This window comes from Puntigrus tetrazona, unplaced genomic scaffold, assembly GCF_018831695.1.
Source record: "Puntigrus tetrazona isolate hp1 unplaced genomic scaffold, ASM1883169v1 S000000691, whole genome shotgun sequence".
Taxonomy (NCBI): Eukaryota; Metazoa; Chordata; class Actinopteri; order Cypriniformes; family Cyprinidae; genus Puntigrus; species Puntigrus tetrazona.
The window spans coordinates 110134-129875 of record NW_025048305.1 but is presented as its reverse complement, the minus strand read 5'-3'; the positions used below and the strand labels follow the sequence as shown (position 1 = coordinate 129875).

The window sequence follows — 19742 nt, the reverse complement described above, 5'->3', positions numbered from 1 at the left end:
TCAACTCACATTAATTCAGTTGGAAGACAAACATCGCTGACGCTGCGAGCCACACTGAGTGCAAGTAAGCGCAAGTCTATTTCTCAACGATATCAAATTAATCAGGCACCTTTATTTACATTTCAACCATATCCTGTCAAAGCACTCAACGCTATACAATTCGGAGCACAGAGTGTCAGTAATGTACAACCACCACGATGAACACTCCATTTCCAGCTAAAAGCGATCAAAACACCCATCGACATGAACAAAGAAAGCGTCGTTGGGGCGATCACCTGGCAAACAAACTAAAACTTCTAAAAGTTCTTTCACACGAACAAAATTAAATAAAACCTTTGACACCTGTTTAGCAATCGTAAAAACTAAATAAATCAATAAAAACACCCACTGACATGAATAAAGAAACACCGTTCGGAGTGATCACGTGTCAAACAAACTAAAAGTAAAAAAAAAAAAAACTAAAAACTACAACAAGTAAAATGAAATAAAAAGCGGAATCAATTATTAAACAATGCAAACATAGACCAATTGAGTTCAACGAATCGTTGATCCTGAAGACATGGATCAGCATGTTCAGGTCGTTTGATTAGGGTCAGAGCTGAAATTTACAGGAGAGTGGATGTGGTGGATCTTATTTGAGGATTCCTGAGCGCAGGGAAAAGGCAAATCACGGATTTTGTAGTCAGGCACCCGAGAGAAACAAATGGGGGCCTAATGTCGAAGGACTTAAAGCGGCAGGAAAATCAGACCATACTTATCAGAACACGCTACACAGATCCTCGTCCAGGCACTAGTCCTGAGCAGACTGGATTACTGCAACGCCCTCCTTGCTGGCCTCCCAGCCTCTACAACCAGACCTCTTCAGATGGTCCAGAATGCAGCGGCTAGGGTGGTCTTCAACGAACCAAGGAGGGCCCACGTCACACCCCTCTTCATTAGTTTACACTGGCTTCCTATAGATGCCCGCATCAAATTCAAATCCCTGATGCTGGCCTACAGGACAATCACAGGCTCCGCTCCCTCGTACTTACACTCACTAATTGAATCATATGTTCCCTCCAGGTGCCTACGCTCTGCAAACGAAAGGCGTCTTGCAGTGCCTTCACAAAAAGGTGCAAAATCACTCTTGCGCACCTTCACCTGGTCTGTTTCCTCGCTGGTGGAGCGATCTGCCCATTACCACTAGGGCAGCAGAGTCACTAGCAGTCTTCAAAAACCAACTCAAAACTCATCTTTTTCGTTTGCACTTGACCCAACATTGATAGCACTCTCTTCTTCTTCTTCTTCTCCTGCTCCTTCCTATCCTTTTTATTGTTAAAAAAAAAAAAAAAAAAAAAAAAAAAAAAAAAAAAAAAAAAAAAGCCTTGTGTCTGCGTTAGGTAAGACAAGACCCCACTCAAAACACTTATGCACTACTGCCCTTTTGCTGATATTAATTTGCTTCTATATGCCTACCTCATTTGTATGCGTCGCTTTGGATAAAGCGTCTGCTAAATGACTAAATGTAAATGTAAATGCAAAGCACTCAACGCTATACAATTCGGAGCACAGAGTGTCAGTAATGTACAACCACCACGATGAACACTCCATTTCCAGCTAAAAGCGATCAAAACACCCATCGACATGAACAAAGAAAGCGTCGTTGGGGCGATCACCTGGCAAACAAACTAAAACTTCTAAAAGTTCTTTCACACGAACAAAATTAAATAAAACCTTTGACACCTGTTTAGCAATCGTAAAAACTAAATAAATCAATAAAAACACCCACTGACATGAATAAAGAAACACCGTTCGGAGTGATCACGTGTCAAACAAACTAAAAGTAAAAAAAAAAAACTAAAAACTACAACAAGTAAAATGAAATAAAAGCGGAATCAATTATTAAACAATGCAAACATAGACCAATTGAGTTCAGCGAATCGTTGATCCTGAAGACATGGATCAGCATGTTCAGGTCGTTTGATTAGGGTCAGAGCTGAAATTTACAGGAGAGTGGATGTGGTGGATCTTATTTGAGGATTCTGGCGCAGGAAAAAGGCAAATCACGGATTTTGTAGTCAGGCACCCGAGAGGAAACAAATGGGGGCCTAATGTCGAAGGACTTAAAGCGGCCGTGCCTAGGATTTCTTTAAGCGAATAAATAATTAGCTCTTTGGTTGATTCTTGAATTTCTTAAATCATTTGTTTATTTATTTATTTTTCCCGGTGCAGTTTGCATTCAAGCGGTTGGACTGACAAACAAGACTGGCAACCTCTCAAGTCGAAGAGAAGGGCCCGAGTTGCAAAGGAACGTGCAGCTCTAAAGAGAGTCGCTGAGAGAGAGAGAAGGTCTGTCTATCGCTCCCTGGAGGAGAAAGCAAGAATGACGACGTTGAGCTGTCCTCCGTCACAGCGACGAAGCAGAAAGGCGGCACAGAGAGAAGGGCAAAGCAAAGCAGCAGCAAATGTAAAAGGGTAAAGGGCGAGCCAAAAGAGTCGGCCCCTGGAGAAGAGCGCTCGCTGACTGGTGAAGGAAAAGCAAAGCTTACAGCACCTGGTATTCCCAGGCGGTCTCCCATCAAGTACTAACCAGGCCCGCCCCTGCTTAGCTTCCGAGATCGGGCGTGCTCAGGGTGGTATGGCCGTAAGCGAAAGCAGCCCGCGAATGCGAGCTATTTAAAGAAGGCACCGGCAGCAGGCCAAAGACGCACACCAGCTTTTCCACTCCACTCTTTTCATGTCTTCTGCAACTCTTCGACATTGTCTGCCCGAGAAAAAGCGCCCCACCGGCAAACTTGGCGGAGCGCGGCGTTTACGCCGTCCCTCACCACGCCAAAACAACACGTCCATTTCCCCTTCTTTTTCACGCCTTCGTCCCTACATCAATGCCTTCCTTCCTTAATAAATCAACTCACATTAATTCAGTTGGAAGACAAACATCGCTGACGCTGCGAGCCACACTGAGTGCAAGTAAGCGCAAGTCTATTTCTCAACGATATCAAATTAATCAGGCACCTTTATTTACATTTCAACCATATCCTGTCAAAGCACTCAACGCTATACAATTCGGAGCACAGAGTGTCAGTAATGTACAACCACCACGATGAACACTCCATTTCCAGCTAAAAGCGATCAAAACACCCATCGACATGAACAAAGCGTCGTTCGGGGCGATCACCTGGCAAACAAACTAAAACTTCTAAAAGTTCTTTCACACGAACAAAATTAAATAAAACCTTTGACACCTGTTTAGAAATCGTAAAAACTAAATAAATCAATAAAAACACCCACTGACATGAATAAAGAAACACCGTTCGGAGTGATCACGTGTCAAACAAACTAAAAGTAAAAAAAAAAACTAAAAACTACAACAAGTAAAATGAAATAAAAAGCGGAATCAATTATTAAACAATGCAAACATAGACCAATTGAGTTCAGCGAATCGTTGATCCTGAAGACATGGATCAGCATGTTCAGGTCGTTTGATTAGGGTCAGAGCTGAAATTTACAGGAGAGTGGATGTGGTGGATCTTATTTGAGGATTCCTGGCGCAGGAAAAGGCAAATCACAGATTTTGTAGTCAGGCACCCCGAGAGAAACAAATGGGGGCCTAATGTCGAAGGACTTAAAGCGGCAGGAAAATCAGACCATACTTATCAGAACACGCTACACAGATCCTCGTCAGGCACTAGTCCTGAGCAGACTGGATTACTGGTGCGCCCTCCTTGCTGGCCTCCCAGCCTCTACAACCAGACCTCTTCAGATGGTCCAGAATGCAGCGGCTAGGGTGGTCTTCGCTGAACCAAGGAGGGCCCACGTCACACCCCTCTTCATTAGTTTACACTGGCTTCCTATAGATGTCCCGCATCAAATTCAAATCCCTGATGCTGGCCTACAGGACAAATCACAGGCTCCGCTCCCTCGTAGGGTACACTCACTAATTGAATCATATGTTCCCTCCAGGTGGTGACGCTCTGCAAGCGAAAGGCGTCTTGCAGTGCCTTCACAAAAAGGTGCAAAATCACTCTTGCGCACCTTCACCTGGTCTGTTCCTCGCTGGTGGAGCGATCTGCCCATTACCACTAGGGCAGCAGAGTCACTAGCAGTCTTCAAAAAACCAACTCAAAACTCATCTTTTTCGTTTGCATGACCCAACATTGATAGCACTCTCTTCTTCTTCTTCTTCTCCTGCTCCTTCCTATCCTTTTATTGTTTCAAAACGCCAAAAAAAAAAAAAAAAAAAAAAAAAAAAAAAGCCTTGTGTCTACATCGTTAGGTAAGACAAGACCCCACTCAAAGCACTTATGCACTACTGCCCTTTTGCTGATATTAATTTGCTTCTATATGCCTACCTCATTTGTCGTCGCTTTGGATAAAGGCGTCTGCTAAATGACTAAATGTAAATGTAAATGCAAAGCACTCAACGCTATACAATTCGGAGCACAGAGTGTCAGTAATGTACAACCACCACGATGAACACTCCATTTCCAGCTAAAAGCGATCAAAACACCCATCGACATGAACAAAGAAAGCGTCGTTCGGGGCGATCACCTGGCAAACAAACTAAAACTTCTAAAAGTTCTTTCACACGAACAAAATTAAATAAAACCTTTGACACCTGTTTAGCAATCGTAAAAACTAAATAAATCAATAAAAACACCCACTGACATGAATAAAGAAACACCGTTCGGAGTGATCACGTGTCAAACAAACTAAAAGTAAAAAAAAAAAAAAAACTAAAAACTACAACAAGTAAAATGAAATAAAAGCGGAATCAATTATTAAACAATGCAAACATAGACCAATTGAGTTCAGCGAATCGTTGATCCTGAAGACATGGATCAGCATGTTCAGGTCGTTTGATTAGGGTCAGAGCTGAAATTTACAGGAGAGTGGATGTGGTGGATCTTATTTGAGGATTCCTGGCGCAGGAAAAGGCAAATCACAGATTTTGTAGTCAGGCACCCGAGAGGAAACAAATGGGGGCCTAATGTCGAGAAGGACTTAAAGCGGCGTGCCTAGGATTTCTTTAAGCGAATAAATAATTAGCTCTTGGTTGATTCTTGAATTTCTTAAATCATTTGTTTATTTATTTATTTTTCCCGGTGCAGTTTGCATTCAAGCGGTTGGACTGACAAACAAGACTGGCAACCTCTCAAGTCGAAGAGAAGGGCCCGAGTTGCAAAGGAACGTGCAGCTCTAAAGAGGTCGCTGAAGAGAGAGAGAGAGAAGGTCTGTCTATCGCTCCTGGAGGAGAAAGCAAGAATGACGACGTTGAGCTGTCCTCCGTCACAGCGACGAAGCAGAAAGGCGGCACAGAGAAGGGCAAAGCAAAGCAGCAGCAAATGTAAAAGGGTAAAAGGCGAGCCAAAAGAGTCGGCCCCTGGAGAAGAGCGCTCGCTGACTGGTGAAGGAAAAGCAAAAGCTTACAGCACCTGGTATTCCCAGGCGGTCTCCCATCAAGTACTAACCAGGCCCGCCCCTGCTTAGCTTCCGAGATCGGACGAGATCGGGCGTGCTCAGGGTGGTATGGCCGTAACAAAGCAGCCCGCGAATCGAGCTATTTAAAGAAGGCACCGGCAGCAGGCCAAAGACGCACACCAGCTTTTCCCTCCACTCTTTTCATGTCTTCTGCAACTCTTCGACATTGTCTGCCCGAGAAAAGGCGCCCCACCGGCAAACTTGGCGGGCGCGGCGTTACGCCGCCCCTCACCACGCCAAAACAACACGTCCATTTCCCCTTCTTTTTCACGCCTTCGTCCCTACATCAATGCCTTCCTTCCTTAATAAATCAACTCACATTAATTCAGTTGGAAGACAAACATCGCTGACGCTGCGAGCCACACTGAGTGCAAGTAAGCGCAAGTCTATTTCTCAACGATATCAAATTAATCAGGCACCTTTATTTACATTTCAACCATATCCTGTCAAAGCACTCAACGCTATACAATTCGGAGCACAGAGTGTCAGTAATGTACAACCACCACGATGAACACTCCATTTCCAGCTAAAGCGATCAAAACACCCATCGACATGAACAAAGAAAGCGTCGTTGGGGCGATCACCTGGCAAACAAACTAAAACTTCTAAAAGTTCTTTCACACGAACAAAATTAAATAAAACCTTTGACACCTGTTTAGCAATCGTAAAAACTAAATAAATCAATAAAAACACCCACTGACATGAATAAAGAAACACCGTTCGGAGTGATCACGTGTCAAACAAACTAAAAGTAAAAAAAAAAAAAACTAAAAACTACAACAAGTAAAATGAAATAAAAGCGGAATCAATTATTAAACAATGCAAACATAGACCAATTGAGTTCAGCGAATCGTTGATCCTGAAGACATGGATCAGCATGTTCAGGTCGTTTGATTAGGGTCAGAGCTGAAATTTACAGGAGAGTGGATGTGGTGGATCTTATTTGAGGATTCTGGCGCAGGAAAAGGCAAATCGGATTTTGTAGTCAGGCACCCGAGAGAAACAAATGGGGGCCTAATGTCGAAGGACTTAAAGCGGCCGTGCCTAGGATTTCTTTAAGCGAATAAATAATTAGCTCTTTGGTTGATTCTTGAATTTCTTAAATCATTTGTTTATTTATTTATTTTTTCCCGGTGCAGTTTGCATTCAAGCGGTTGGACTGACAAACAAGACTGGCAACCTCTCAAGTCGAAGAGAAGGGCCCGAGTTGCAAAGGAACGTGCAGCTCTAAAGAGGTCGCTGTAGAGAGAGAGAGAAGGTCTGTCTATCGCTCCCTGGAGGAGAAAGCAAGAATGACGACGTTGAGCTGTCCTCCGTCAGCAGCGACGAAGCAGAAAGGCGGCACACAGAGAAGGGCAAAGCAAAGCAGCAGCAAATGTAAAAGGGTAAAGGAAGCGAGCCAAAAGAGTCGGCCCCTGGAGAAGAGCGCTCGCTGACTGGTGAAGGAAAAGCAAAAGCTTACAGCACCTGGTATTCCCAGGCGGTCTCCCATCCAAGTACTAACCAGGCCCGCCCCTGCTTAGCTTCCGAGATCGGACGAGATCGGGCGTGCTCAGGGTGGTATGGCCGTAAGCGAAAGCGGCCCGCGAATGCGAGCTATTTAAAGAAGGCACCGGCAGCAGGCCAAAGACGCACACCAGCTTTTCCACTCCACTCTTTTCATGTCTTCTGCAACTCTTCGACATTGTCTGCCCGAGAAAAAGCCGCCCCACCGGCAAACTTGGCGGGCGCGGCGTTACGCCGCCCCTCACCACGCCAAAACAACACGTCCATTTCCCCTTCTTTTTCACGCCTTCGTCCCTACATCAATTCCTTCCTTCCTTAATAAATCAACTCACATTAATTCAGTTGGAAGACAAACATCGCTGACGCTGCGAGCCACACTGAGTGCAAGTAAACGCAAGTCTATTTCTCAACGATATCAAATTAAGGCGTCTGCTAAAGTCAGGCACCTTTATTTACATTTCAACCATATCCTGTCAAAGCACTCAACGCTATACAATTCGGAGCACAGAGTGTCAGTAATGTACAACCACCACGATGAACACTCCATTTCCAGCTAAAAGCGATCAAAACACCCATCGACATGAACAAAGAAAGCGTCGTTCGGGGCGATCACCTGGCAAACAAACTAAAACTTCTAAAAGTTCTTTCACACGAACAAAATTAAATAAAACCTTTGACACCTGTTTAGCAATCGTAAAAACTAAATAAATCAATAAAAACACCCACTGACATGAATAAAGAAACACCGTTCGGAGTGATCACGTGTCAAACAAACTAAAAGTAAAAAAAAAAAACTAAAAACTACAACAAGTAAAATGAAATAAAAAGCGGAATCAATTATTAAACAATGCAAACATAGACCAATTGAGTTCAGCGAATCGTTGATCCTGAAGACATGGATCAGCATGTTCAGGTCGTTTGATTAGGGTCAGAGCTGAAATTTACAGGAGAGTGGATGTGGTGGATCTTATTTGAGGATTCTGGCGCAGGAAAAGGCAAATCACGGATTTTGTAGTCAGGCACCCGAGAGGAAACAAATGGGGGCCTAATGTGAGAAGGACTTAAAGCGGCAGGAAAATCAGACCATACTTATCAGAACACGCTACACAGATCCTCGTCCAGGCACTAGTCCTGAGCAGACTGGATTACTGCAACGCCCTCCTTGCTGGCCTCCCAGCCTCTACAACCAGACCTCTTCAGATGGTCCAGAATGCAGCGGCTAGGGTGGTCTTCAGCGAACAAGGAGGGCCCACGTCACCCCTCTTCATTAGTTTACACTGGCTTCCTATAGATGCCCGCATCAAATTCAAATCCCTGATGCTGGCCTACAGGACAATCACAGGCTCCGCTCCCTCGTACTTACACTCACTAATTGAATCATATGTTCCCTCCAGGTGCCTACGCTCTGCAAGCGAAAGGCGTCTTGCAGTGCCTTCACAAAAGGTGCAAAATCACTCTTGCGCACCTTCACCTGGTCTGTTCCTCGCTGGTGGAGCGATCTGCCCATTACCACTAGGGCAGCAGAGTCACTAGCAGTCTTCAAAAACCAACTCAAAACTCATCTTTTTCGTTTGCACTTGACCCAACATTGATAGCACTCTCTTCTTCTTCTTCTTCTCCTGCTCCTTCCTATCCTTTTATTGTTTAAAAAAAACGTCCAAAAAAAAAAAAAAAAAAAAAAAAAAAAAAAAGCCTTGTGTCTGCGTTAGGTAAGACAAGACCCACTCAAAGCACTTATGCACTACTGCCCTTTTGCTGATATTAATTTGCTTCTATATGCCTACCTCATTTGTCGTCGCTTTGGATAAAGCGTCTGCTAAATGACTAAATGTAAATGTAAATGCAAAGCACTCAACGCTATACAATTCGGAGCACAGAGTGTCAGTAATGTACAACCACCACGATGAACACTCCATTTCCAGCTAAAGGCGATCAAAACACCCATCGACATGAACAAAAAGCGTCGTTCGGGGCGATCACCTGGCAAACAAACTAAAACTTCTAAAAGTTCTTTCACACGAACAAAATTAAATAAAACCTTTGACACCTGTTTAGCAATCGTAAAAACTAAATAAATCAATAAAAACACCCACTGACATGAATAAAGAAACACCGTTCGGAGTGATCACGTGTCAAACAAACTAAAAAAAAAAACTAAAAACTACAACAAGTAAAATGAAATAAAAAGCGGAATCAATTATTAAACAATGCAAACATAGACCAATTGAGTTCAACGAATCGTTGATCCTGAAGACATGGATCAGCATGTTCAGGTCGTTTGATTAGGGTCAGAGCTGAAATTTACAGGAGAGTGGATGTGGTGGATCTTATTTGAGGATTCTGGCGCAGGAAAAAGGCAAATCACGGATTTTGTAGTCAGGCACCCGAGAGAAACAAATGGGGGCCTAATGTCGAAGGACTTAAAGCGGCCGTGCTAGGATTTCTTTAAGCGAATAAATAATTAGCTCTTTGGTTGATTCTTGAATTTCTTAAATCATTTGTTTATTTATTTATTTTTCCCGGTGCAGTTTGCATTCAAGCGGTTGGACTGACAAACAAGACTGGCAACCTCTCAAGTCGAAGAGAAGGGCCCGAGTTGCAAGGAACGTGCAGCTCTAAAGAGGTCGCTGTAGAGAGAGAGAAGGTCTGTCTATCGCTCCCTGGAGGAGAAAGCAAGAATGACGACGTTGAGCTGTCCTCCGTCACAGCGACGAAGCAGAAAGGCGGCACAGAGAAGGGCAAAGCAAAGCAGCAGCAAATGTAAAGGGTAAAGGCGAGCCAAAAGAGTCGGCCCCTGGAGAAGAGCGCTCGCTGACTGGTGAAGGAAAAGCAAAGCTTACAGCACCTGGTATTCCCAGGCGGTCTCCCATCCAAGTACTAACCAGGCCCGCCCCTGCTTAGCTTCCGAGATCGGACGAGATCGGGCGTGCTCAGGGTGGTATGGCCGTAAGAAAGCAGCCCGCGAATGCGAGCTATTTAAAGAAGGCACCGGCAGCAGGCCAAAGACGCACACCAGCTTTTCCACTCCACTCTTTTCATGTCTTCTGCAACTCTTCGACATTGTCTGCCCGAGAAAAAAGCGCCCCACCGGCAAACTTGGCGGAGCGCGGCGTTACGCCGCCCCCTCACCACGCCAAAACAACACGTCCATTTCCCCTTCTTTTTCACGCCTTCGTCCCTACATCAATGCCTTCCTTCCTTAATAAATCAACTCACTTTAATTCAGTTGGAAGACAAACATCGCTGACGCTGCGAGCCACACTGAGTGCAAGTAAGCGCAAGTCTATTTCTCAACGATATCAAATTAATCAGGCACCTTTATTTACATTTCAACCATATCCTGTCAAAGCACTCAACGCTATACAATTCGGAGCACAGAGTGTCAGTAATGTACAACCACCACGATGAACACTCCATTTCCAGCTAAAAGCGATCAAAACACCCATCGACATGAACAAAGAAAGCGTCGTCGGGGCGATCACCTGGCAAACAAACTAAAACTTCTAAAAGTTCTTTCACACGAACAAAATTAAATAAAACCTTTGACACCTGTTTAGCAATCGTAAAAACTAAATAAATCAATAAAAACACCCACTGACATGAATAAAGAAACACCGTTCGGAGTGATCACGTGTCAAACAAACTAAAAGTAAAAAAAAAACTAAAAACTACAACAAGTAAAATGAAATAAAAAGCGGAATCAATTATTAAACAATGCAAACATAGACCAATTGAGTTCAACGAATCGTTGATCCTGAAGACATGGATCAGCATGTTCAGGTCGTTTGATTAGGGTCAGAGCTGAAATTTACAGGAGAGTGGATGTGGTGGATCTTATTTGAGGATTCCTGGCGCAGGGAAAAGGCAAATCACGGATTTTGTAGTCAGGCACCCCGAGAGGAAACAAATGGGGGCCTAATGTCGAGAAGGACTTAAGCGGGCAGGAAAATCAGACCATACTTATCAGAACACGCTACACAGATCCTCGTCCAGGCACTAGTCCTGAGCAGACTGGATTACTGCAACGCCCTCCTTGCTGGCCTCCCAGCCTCTACAACCAGACCTCTTCAGATGGTCCAGAATGCAGCGGCTAGGGTGGTCTTCAAGAACCAAGGAGGGCCACGTCACACCCCTCTTCATTAGTTTACACTGGCTTCCTATAGATGCCCGCATCAAATTCAAATCCTGATGCTGGCCTACAGGACAATCACAGGCTCCGCTCCCTCGTACTTACACTCACTAATTGAATCATATGTTCCCTCCAGGTGCCTACGCTCTGCAAGCGAAAGGCGTCTTGCAGTGCCTTCACAAAAGGTGCAAAATCACTCTTGCGCACCTTCACCTGGTCTGTTCCTCGCTGGTGGAGCGATCTGCCCATTACCACTAGGGCAGCAGAGTCACTAGCAGTCTTCAAAAACCAACTCAAAACTCATCTTTTTCTTTTGCACTTGACCCAACATTGATAGCACTCTCTTCTTCTTCTTCTTCTCCTGCTCCTTCCTATCCTTTTAAAAAAAAAAAAAAAAAAAAAAAAAAAAAAAAGCCTTGTGTCTGCGTTAGGTAAGACAAGACCCACTCAAAGCACTTATGCACTACTGCCCTTTTGCTGATATTAATTTGCTTCTATATGCCTACCTCATTTGTACGTCGCTTTGGATAAAGGCGTCTGCTAAATGACTAAATGTAAATGTAAATGCAAAGCACTCAACGCTATACAATTCGGAGCACAGAGTGTCAGTAATGTACAACCACCACGATGAACACTCCATTTCCAGCTAAAGCGATCAAAACACCCATCGACATGAACAAAGAAAGCGTCGTTCGGGCGATCACCTGGCAAACAAACTAAAACTTCTAAAAGTTCTTTCACACGAACAAAATTAAATAAAACCTTTGACACCTGTTTAGCAATCGTAAAAACTAAATAAATCAATAAAAACACCCACTGACATGAATAAAGAAACACCCGTTCGAGTGATCACGTGTCAAACAAACTAAAAGTAAAAAAAAAAACTAAAAACTACAACAAGTAAAATGAAATAAAAGCGGAATCAATTATTAAACAATGCAAACATAGACCAATTGAGTTCAACGAATCGTTGATCCTGAAGACATGGATCAGCATGTTCAGGTCGTTTGATTAGGGTCAGAGCTGAAATTTACAGGAGAGTGGATGTGGTGGATCTTATTTGAGGATTCTGGCGCAGGAAAAGGCAAATACGGATTTTGTAGTCAGGCACCCGAGAGAAACAAATGGGGGCCTAATGTCGAAGGACTTAAAGCGGCGTGCCTAGGATTTCTTTAAGCGAATAAATAATTAGCTCTTGGTTGATTCTTGAATTTCTTAAATCATTTGTTTATTTATTTATTTTTTCCCCGGTGCAGTTTGCATTCAAGCGGTTGGACTGACAAACAAGACTGGCAACCTCTCAAGTCGAAGAGAAGGGCCCGAGTTGCAAAGGAACGTGCAGCTCTAAAGAGGTCGCTGAAGAGAGAGAGAAGGTCTGTCTATCGCTCCCTGGAGGAGAAAGCAAGAATGACGACGTTGAGCTGTCCTCCGTCACAGCGACGAAGCAGAAAGGCGGCACAGAGAAGGGCAAAGCAAAGCAGCAGCAAATGTAAAGGGTAAAGGAGCGAGCCAAAAGAGTCGGCCCCTGGAGAAGAGCGCTCGCTGACTGGTGAAGGAAAAGCAAAAGCTTACAGCACCTGGTATTCCCAGGCGGTCTCCCATCCAAGTACTAACCAGGCCCGCCCCTGCTTAGCTTCCGAGATCGGGCGTGCTCAGGGTGGTATGGCCGTAAGCGAAAGCAGCCCGCGAATGCGAGCTATTTAAAGAAGGCACCGGCAGCAGGCCAAAGACGCACACCAGCTTTTCCACTCCACTCTTTTCATGTCTTCTGCAACTCTTCGACATTGTCTGCCCGAGAAAAAGGCGCCCACCAAAGCAAACTTGGCCGGGTATGGCGGTCGCGTCCCCTCACCACGCCAAAACAGCACGTCAGTACTACCCCTTCTTTTTCACGCCTTCGTCCCTACGCTAAGTACCTTCCTTCCTTAATAAATCAACTCACTTTAATTCAGTTTGGAAGACAAACATCGCTGGCCTTTCACGAGCCACACTGAGTGCAAGTAAGCGCCAAGTCTATTTCTCCAACGATATCAAATTAATCAGGCACCTTTATTTACATTCAACCATATCCTGTCAAAGCACTCAACGCTATACAATTCGGGCACAGGTGCTCAGTAATGTACAACACCACGATGAACACTCCATTTTCAGCTGGCGTCAGCTTGCCGCCGACGCGAACAAAGAAGCGTCGTTGGGAGCGATCACCTGGCAAAACAAACTAAAACTTCTAAAAGTTCTTTCCACGAGCAAAATTAAATAAAACCTTTGACACCTGTTTACTTAATCGTAAACTAAATAAATCAATAAAAAACACTTACCAGCATGAATAAACTTTGGTCGGAGTGATCCGTGTCAAACAAACTAAAAAGTAAAAAAAAAACTAAAACACAACAAGTAAAATGAAATAAAAAAGCGGAATCAATTATTAAACAATAGTAAACATAGACGGTGAGTTCAACGAATGCGTTGATCCTGAAGACATGGATCAGCATGTTCAGGTCGTTTGATTAGGAGTCAGACTGAAATTTACAGGAGAGTGGATGTAGTGGATCTTGTTGAGGATTCCTGGCGCAGGAAAAAGACGTCAGTTTGTAGTCAGGCACCCGAGCAAATGAGAGCCCTAATGTCGAGAAGGACTTCGCGGCAGGAAAATCAGACCATGCTTATCAGAACACGCTACACAGATCCTCGTCAGAGCACTAGTCTGAGCAGACTGGATGCACAACGCCCTCCTTGCTGGCCTCCCAGCCTCTACAACCAGACCTCTTCCAGATGGTCCAGAGGAATGCAGCGGTAAGGGTGAGGTCTTCAGCGAGACAGGGAGGCCCACGTCCACCCCTCTTCATTGGTTACACTGGCTTCCTATGGAGTACCATCAGTCAAATCTGATGCTGGCCTACAGGACAATCACAGGCTCCGCTCCCTCGTACTTACACTCACTAATTGAATCATATGTTCCCTCCAGGTGCCTCGCTCTGCAAGCGAAAGTCTTGCAGTGCCTTCACAAAAGGTTAAAAATCACTCTTGCCTTGCCTGATTCTATTCCTCGCTGGTGGAGAGCAGTCTGCCCATTACCACTAGGGCAGCAGAGTCACTAGCAGTCTTCAAAACCAACTCAAAACTCATCTTTTTCGTTTGCATAAACCCAGCAGTGATAGCACTCTCTTCTTCTTCTTCTTCTCCTGCTCCTTCCTATCCTTTTATTGTTTAAAAAAAAAAAAAAAAAAAAAAAAAAAAAAAGCCTTTGTGTCTCTCACGTTAGGTAAGACAAGACCCACTCAAAGAGCACTTAGCACTACTGCCCTTTTGCTGATATTAATTTGCTTCTATATATATACCTCATTTGTCGTCGCTTTGGATAAGAGCGTCTGCTAAATGACTAAATGTAAATGTAAATGCAAAGCACTCCAGCATCATACAATTCCGGAGCACAGAGTGTCAGTATTATGCAACCACCACGATGAACACTCCATTTTCCAGCTAAAGCGATCAAAACACCCATCGACATGAACAAAGAAAGCGTCGTCGGAGCGATCACCTGGCAAACAAACAAAACTACAAAAGTTCTTTCACCACGAACAAAATTAAATAAAACCTTTGACACCTGTTTAGCAATCGTAAACTAAATAAATCAATAAAAAACACCGCTGGCATGAATAAAGAAACACGATTAGATTATCACGTGTCAAACAAACTAAAAGTAAAAAAAAAAAACTAAAAACTACAACAAGTAAGGCAAAATAAAACGGAATCAATTATTAAACAATGCAAACATAGACCAATTGAGTTCAGTGAATGCGTTGATCCTGAAGACATGGATCAGCATGTTCAGGTCGTTTGATTAAGTCCAAACTGAAATTTACAGGAGAGTGGATGTAGTGGATCTTGTTGAGGATTCTGATGCAGGAAAAGGCAAATGCCAGTTTTGTAGTCAGGCACCACGAGAAGGAAACAAATGGGCACAATGTCCGAAGGACTTAAAGCGGCCGTGCCTGGATTTCTTTAAGCAGGCCAATAGAAATAGCTCTTCGGTTGATTCTTAGATTTCTTAAATCATTTGTTTATTTATTTATTTTTTCACGTGCGGTTGCATTCAGAGCGGTTGGACTGACAAACAAGACTGGCAACCTCTCAGAGTCGAAGAAAGGGCCGAGTTGCAAGGGACGTGCAGCTCTAAAGAATCATGAAGAGAGAGAAAGGTCATCTATCGCTCCCTGGAAAGCAAAGAAAGGAAACGACGTTAGGCTGTCCTCGTCCACAGCGACAAGCAGAAGCGGCACAGAGAAGAGGCAAAGCAAAGCAGCAGCAAATGTAAAGGGTAAGGCGAGCCAAAAGAGAGTGACCCCCTGGAAGGCGCTCAGCTGACTGGTGAAGGAAAGCAAAGCTTACAGCACCTGGTATTCCCAGCGGTCTCCCATCAAGTACTAACCAGGCGCCTGCTTAGCTTCGAGATCGAGACGAGATCAGGCGTGCTCAGGAGTGGTATGTGCATGGCAAAGCAGCCCGCGAATGCAGCTGTTTAAAGAAGGCACCGCAGGCCAAGGAGCGCGCACCAGCTTTCCTCCCACTCTTTTCCTTAATAACTACAACTCTTCGACATTTATCTGCCCGGCGCCACGGCAAACTTGGCGGGCGGCGTTCGCGCCTCACCACGCCAAAACAACACATCCATTTCCCCTTCTTTCACGCCCGTCCCTAAATGTTACATTACTTCATAATAAATCCGCTCATTAATTCAGTTGGAAGACAAACATCGCGCTGGCGCTGCGAGCCACACTGGGTGCAAGTAAGCGCCGTCTATTTCTCAGCGATATCAAATCAATCAGGCACCTTTGTTACACATTTCAACGCCATCTGTCAAAGCACTCAACGCTATACAGTCGGGAGCACAGAGTGTCAGTATATCACCACGATGAACACTCCATTTCGTAAAAGCGATCAAAACACCCGCCGAAACGCGAACAAAGAAAGCATCCGTTCGGAGGCGATCACCTGTCAAACAAACTAAAACTACAGTTCTCCTGAACAAAATTAAATAAAACCTTTGCTTCTGTTTGTAATCGTAATAAATAAATCAATAAAAACACCCCACCTGACATGAATAAAAAAAACACGTTAGATTATCACGTATCAAACAAATAAAAGTAAAAAAAAAAAAAAAAAACTAAAAAGAAGCTACAACAAGTAAAATGAAATAAATGGAATCAATTAAACAATGCAAACATAGACCAGTGGGGTTCAGCAGATGATTGATCCTGAGTGTGGATCAAGCATGTTCAGGTCTTGTTTGTTGATTAGAATTCAGGCTGAAATTTACAGGAGGTGGATGTGGTGGATCTTATTTGAGGATTCTGAAGCGCGGGAAAGGCAAATCTGATTTTTGTAGTCAGGCACCCCGAGGAGGGGAAACAAATGGGGGCCCTAATGTGAGGACTTAAAGCGGCAGGAAAATCAGACCATACTTATCAGAACCACGCTACACAGATCCTCGTCCAGGCACTAGTCCTGAGCAGACTGGATTACTCTGCATCCTCCTTGCTGGCCTCGCCTCTGCAACAGACCTCTTCAGATGGTCAGAATGCAGTGGCTAGGGTGGTGAACCAAGGAGGGCCACGTCACACCCCCCTCTTCATTAGTTTACACTGGCTTCCTGAGGTACACATCAAATTCAAATCCTGATGCTGGCCTGCAAGGACAATCCACAGGCTCCGACTCCCTCGTACCCACACTCACTAATTGAATCATATGTTTCCTCCAGATTTCGCTCTGCAAGCGGCGTCTTGCAGTGCCTTCACAAAAAAGGTGCAATCACTCTTACTTTGCCTTCCACCTGGTCTGTTCCTCGCTGGTGGGCAGTCTGCCCATTACCACTAGGGGCATTTTTAGAGTCATAACCCAGTCTTCAAGAAACAACTCAAAACTCATCTTTTCGTTTGCACTTGACCCAACAGTGATAGCACTCTCTTCTTCTTCTTCTTCTCCTGCTCCTTCCTATCCTTGTTATTGTTTAAAAAAAAAAAAAAAAAAAGCCTTGTGTCTACGTTAGGTGAACAAGACCCCACTCCAAGAGCACTTATGCACTACTGCCCTTTTTGCTGATATTAATTTGCTTCTATGCCTACCTCCATTTGTCTGTCGCTTTGGATAAAAGCGTCTGCTAAATGACTAAATGTAAATGTAAATGCAAAGCACTCAACGCTGCCAATTCGGAGCACAGAGTGTCTGTAATGTACAACCACCACGATGAACACTCCATTTCCAGCTAAGAAAGTGATCAAAACACCCATCGACATGAACAAAGAAAGCGATAGATTCGGGCGATCACCTGGCAAACAAACTAAAACTAAGTTCTTTTCCACACGAATAAAATTAAATAAAACCTTTGTACCTGTTTAGAAATCGTAAACTAAATAAATCAATAAAAACACCTGGCATGAATAAAAACACGTTCGGAGTGATCACGTGTCAAACAAACTAAAAGTAAAAAAAAAAAACTAAAAACTACAACCAGTAAAATGAAATAAAAGCGAGATCAATTGACTTAAACATTTCAAACATAAGACCAATTGAGTTCAAAAATGGGTGATCCTGAAGACATGGATCAGCATGTTCAGGTCGTTTGATTAAGTCAGAACTGAGGCGTTACAGGAGAGTGGATGTGGTGAATCTTATTTGAGGATTCTGGCCTTGAGAAGGGCCCAAATACGGATTTTTGCTTCATTAGGCACCGGAGAAACAAATGGGGGCCTAATGTGGACTTAGCGGCCGTGCCTAGAGATTTGCTAGGCGAATAAATAATTAACTCTTCGGTTGATTCTTAGATTTCTTAAATCATTTGTTTATTTATTTATTTTTTCCTGGTGCAGTTGCATTCAAGCCCAGTTGGACTGACAAACAAGACTGGCAACCTCTCAAGTCAGAAGAAGAGGCCCGAGTTGCAAAGGAACGTGCAGCTCTAAAGAGAGTCGCTGTAGAGAGAGAGAAAGGTCTGTCTAACCGCTCCTGGAGGAAAGCAAGAATGACATTGAGCTGTCCTCCGTCACAACGACAAGCAGAAAGGCAGCACAGAAGGGCATCAAAGCAAAGCAACCCAGCAAGTGTAAAGATGAGGCAGAGCCAAAGAGAGTCAGCCCCTGGAGAAGGCGCTCGCTGACTGGTGAAGGAAAAACAAAGCTTACAGCACCTGGTATTCCCAGGCGGTCTCCCCATCAAGTACTAACCAGGCCGCCCCTGCTTAGCTTCGGGTCGGACGGATCCGGGCGTGCTCCAGGGTGGTATGGCCATGGCTTAACCAGCCCGCAGAAAGCAGCCCGCAAAGCAACCCGCGGTCTGAGCCTATTTAAGAAAGGCACCGACAACGGGCCAAAAGTTGCCACCAGCTTTTCCTCCCTCTTTTCATGTCTTCTGCAACTCTTCGACATTGTCTGCCCGAGAAAAGGCCCCACCAGCGGCTTGGCCCGGGTGCAGCGTTGCGTCCTCACCGCGCCAAAACAACCGTCCATTTCCCTTCTTTTCACGTATACGTCCCTACGTAATGCCTTCCTTCCTTAATAAATCAACTCCCACTTCTAATTCCAGTTGGAAGACAAGCCTTCGCTGGCGCTGCAGGCCACACTGGTACAAGTAAAGCATGATCCCTATTTCTCAACGATATCAAATTGATAGGCTGCTTATTTACATTTCAACCATATCCCCTGTCAAAGCACTCAGCTGCCACAATTCGGAGCACAGAGTATCAGTAATGTACAACCACCGCGATGAACACTCCATTTCCAGCTAAAGGCTGATCAAAACACCCATCGGCACGAACAAAAGCGTGCCGTTGAATGATCACCTGTGGAAACAAACTAAAACTTCTAAAAAGTTCTTTCACACGAACAAAATTAAATAAAACCTTTGTACCTGTTACTTAATGGTAACTAAATAATCAATAAAAACACCCACTGACATAGAATAAAGAAACACGTTCGGAGTGATCACGTATCAAAACAAACTAAAAGTAAAAAAAAAAAAAACTAAAAACTACAACAAGTAAAATGAAATAAAAACGGAATCAATTATTAAACAAGTAAACATAGACCAATTGAGTTCAACGAATCGTTGATCCTGAAGACATGGATCAGCATGTTCAGGTGATTTGATTAGGAGTCAAACTAGAATTTGGGAGAGTGGATGTGGTGGATCTTGTTGAGGATTCTGGCCTTGGGAAAAGGCAAATCAGTTTTGTAGTCAGGCACCCCGAGGAGAAACAAATGAGGGCCCCTAATGTCCGAAGGACTTAAAGCGGCAGGAAAATCAGGCCCTGCCACTTATCAGAACACGCTACACAGTCCTGAAATCCAGGCACTAGTCCTGAGCAGACTGGATTACTGCAACCCTCCTTGCTGGCTCGGCCTCTACAACCAGACCTCTTCCAGATGGTCCAGAATGCAGCGGCTAGGGTGGTCTTCAACGAACCAAGGAGGGCCCACGTCACCACCCTCTTCATTAGTTTACACTGGCTTCTATAGATGCCGCATCAAATTCAAATCCCTGATGCTGGCCTACAGGACAATCACAGGCTCAACTCCCCTCGTACTTACACTCACCTAATTGAATCATATGGCCTCCAGGTACCTCGCTCTGCAAGCGAAAGGCGTCTTGCAGT

The 19742-nt window shown here is 44.3% G+C and overlaps 3 non-coding genes and 2 pseudogenes across 3 annotated transcripts; all 5 read right to left on the bottom strand.

Annotated features, from left to right (window-relative positions):
* Positions 1-2521: 2521 nt before the first annotated feature.
* On the bottom strand, positions 2522-2629 carry LOC122334976 (annotated as a pseudogene).
* A 2773-nt stretch (positions 2630-5402) lies between these two features.
* Positions 5403-5520, bottom strand: LOC122334969. Its single transcript, XR_006248866.1, has one exon. It is a non-coding gene; the product is annotated as a 5S ribosomal RNA (ribosomal RNA).
* Positions 5521-6915: 1395 nt separating this feature from the next.
* LOC122334968 lies at positions 6916-7034 on the bottom strand. The gene has a single exon (XR_006248865.1). It is a non-coding gene; the product is annotated as a 5S ribosomal RNA (ribosomal RNA).
* A 2765-nt stretch (positions 7035-9799) lies between these two features.
* Positions 9800-9918, bottom strand: LOC122334984. Its single transcript, XR_006248871.1, has one exon. It is a non-coding gene; the product is annotated as a 5S ribosomal RNA (ribosomal RNA).
* A 2742-nt stretch (positions 9919-12660) lies between these two features.
* LOC122334971 lies at positions 12661-12769 on the bottom strand (annotated as a pseudogene).
* Between the last annotated feature and the right edge of the window lie 6973 nt (positions 12770-19742).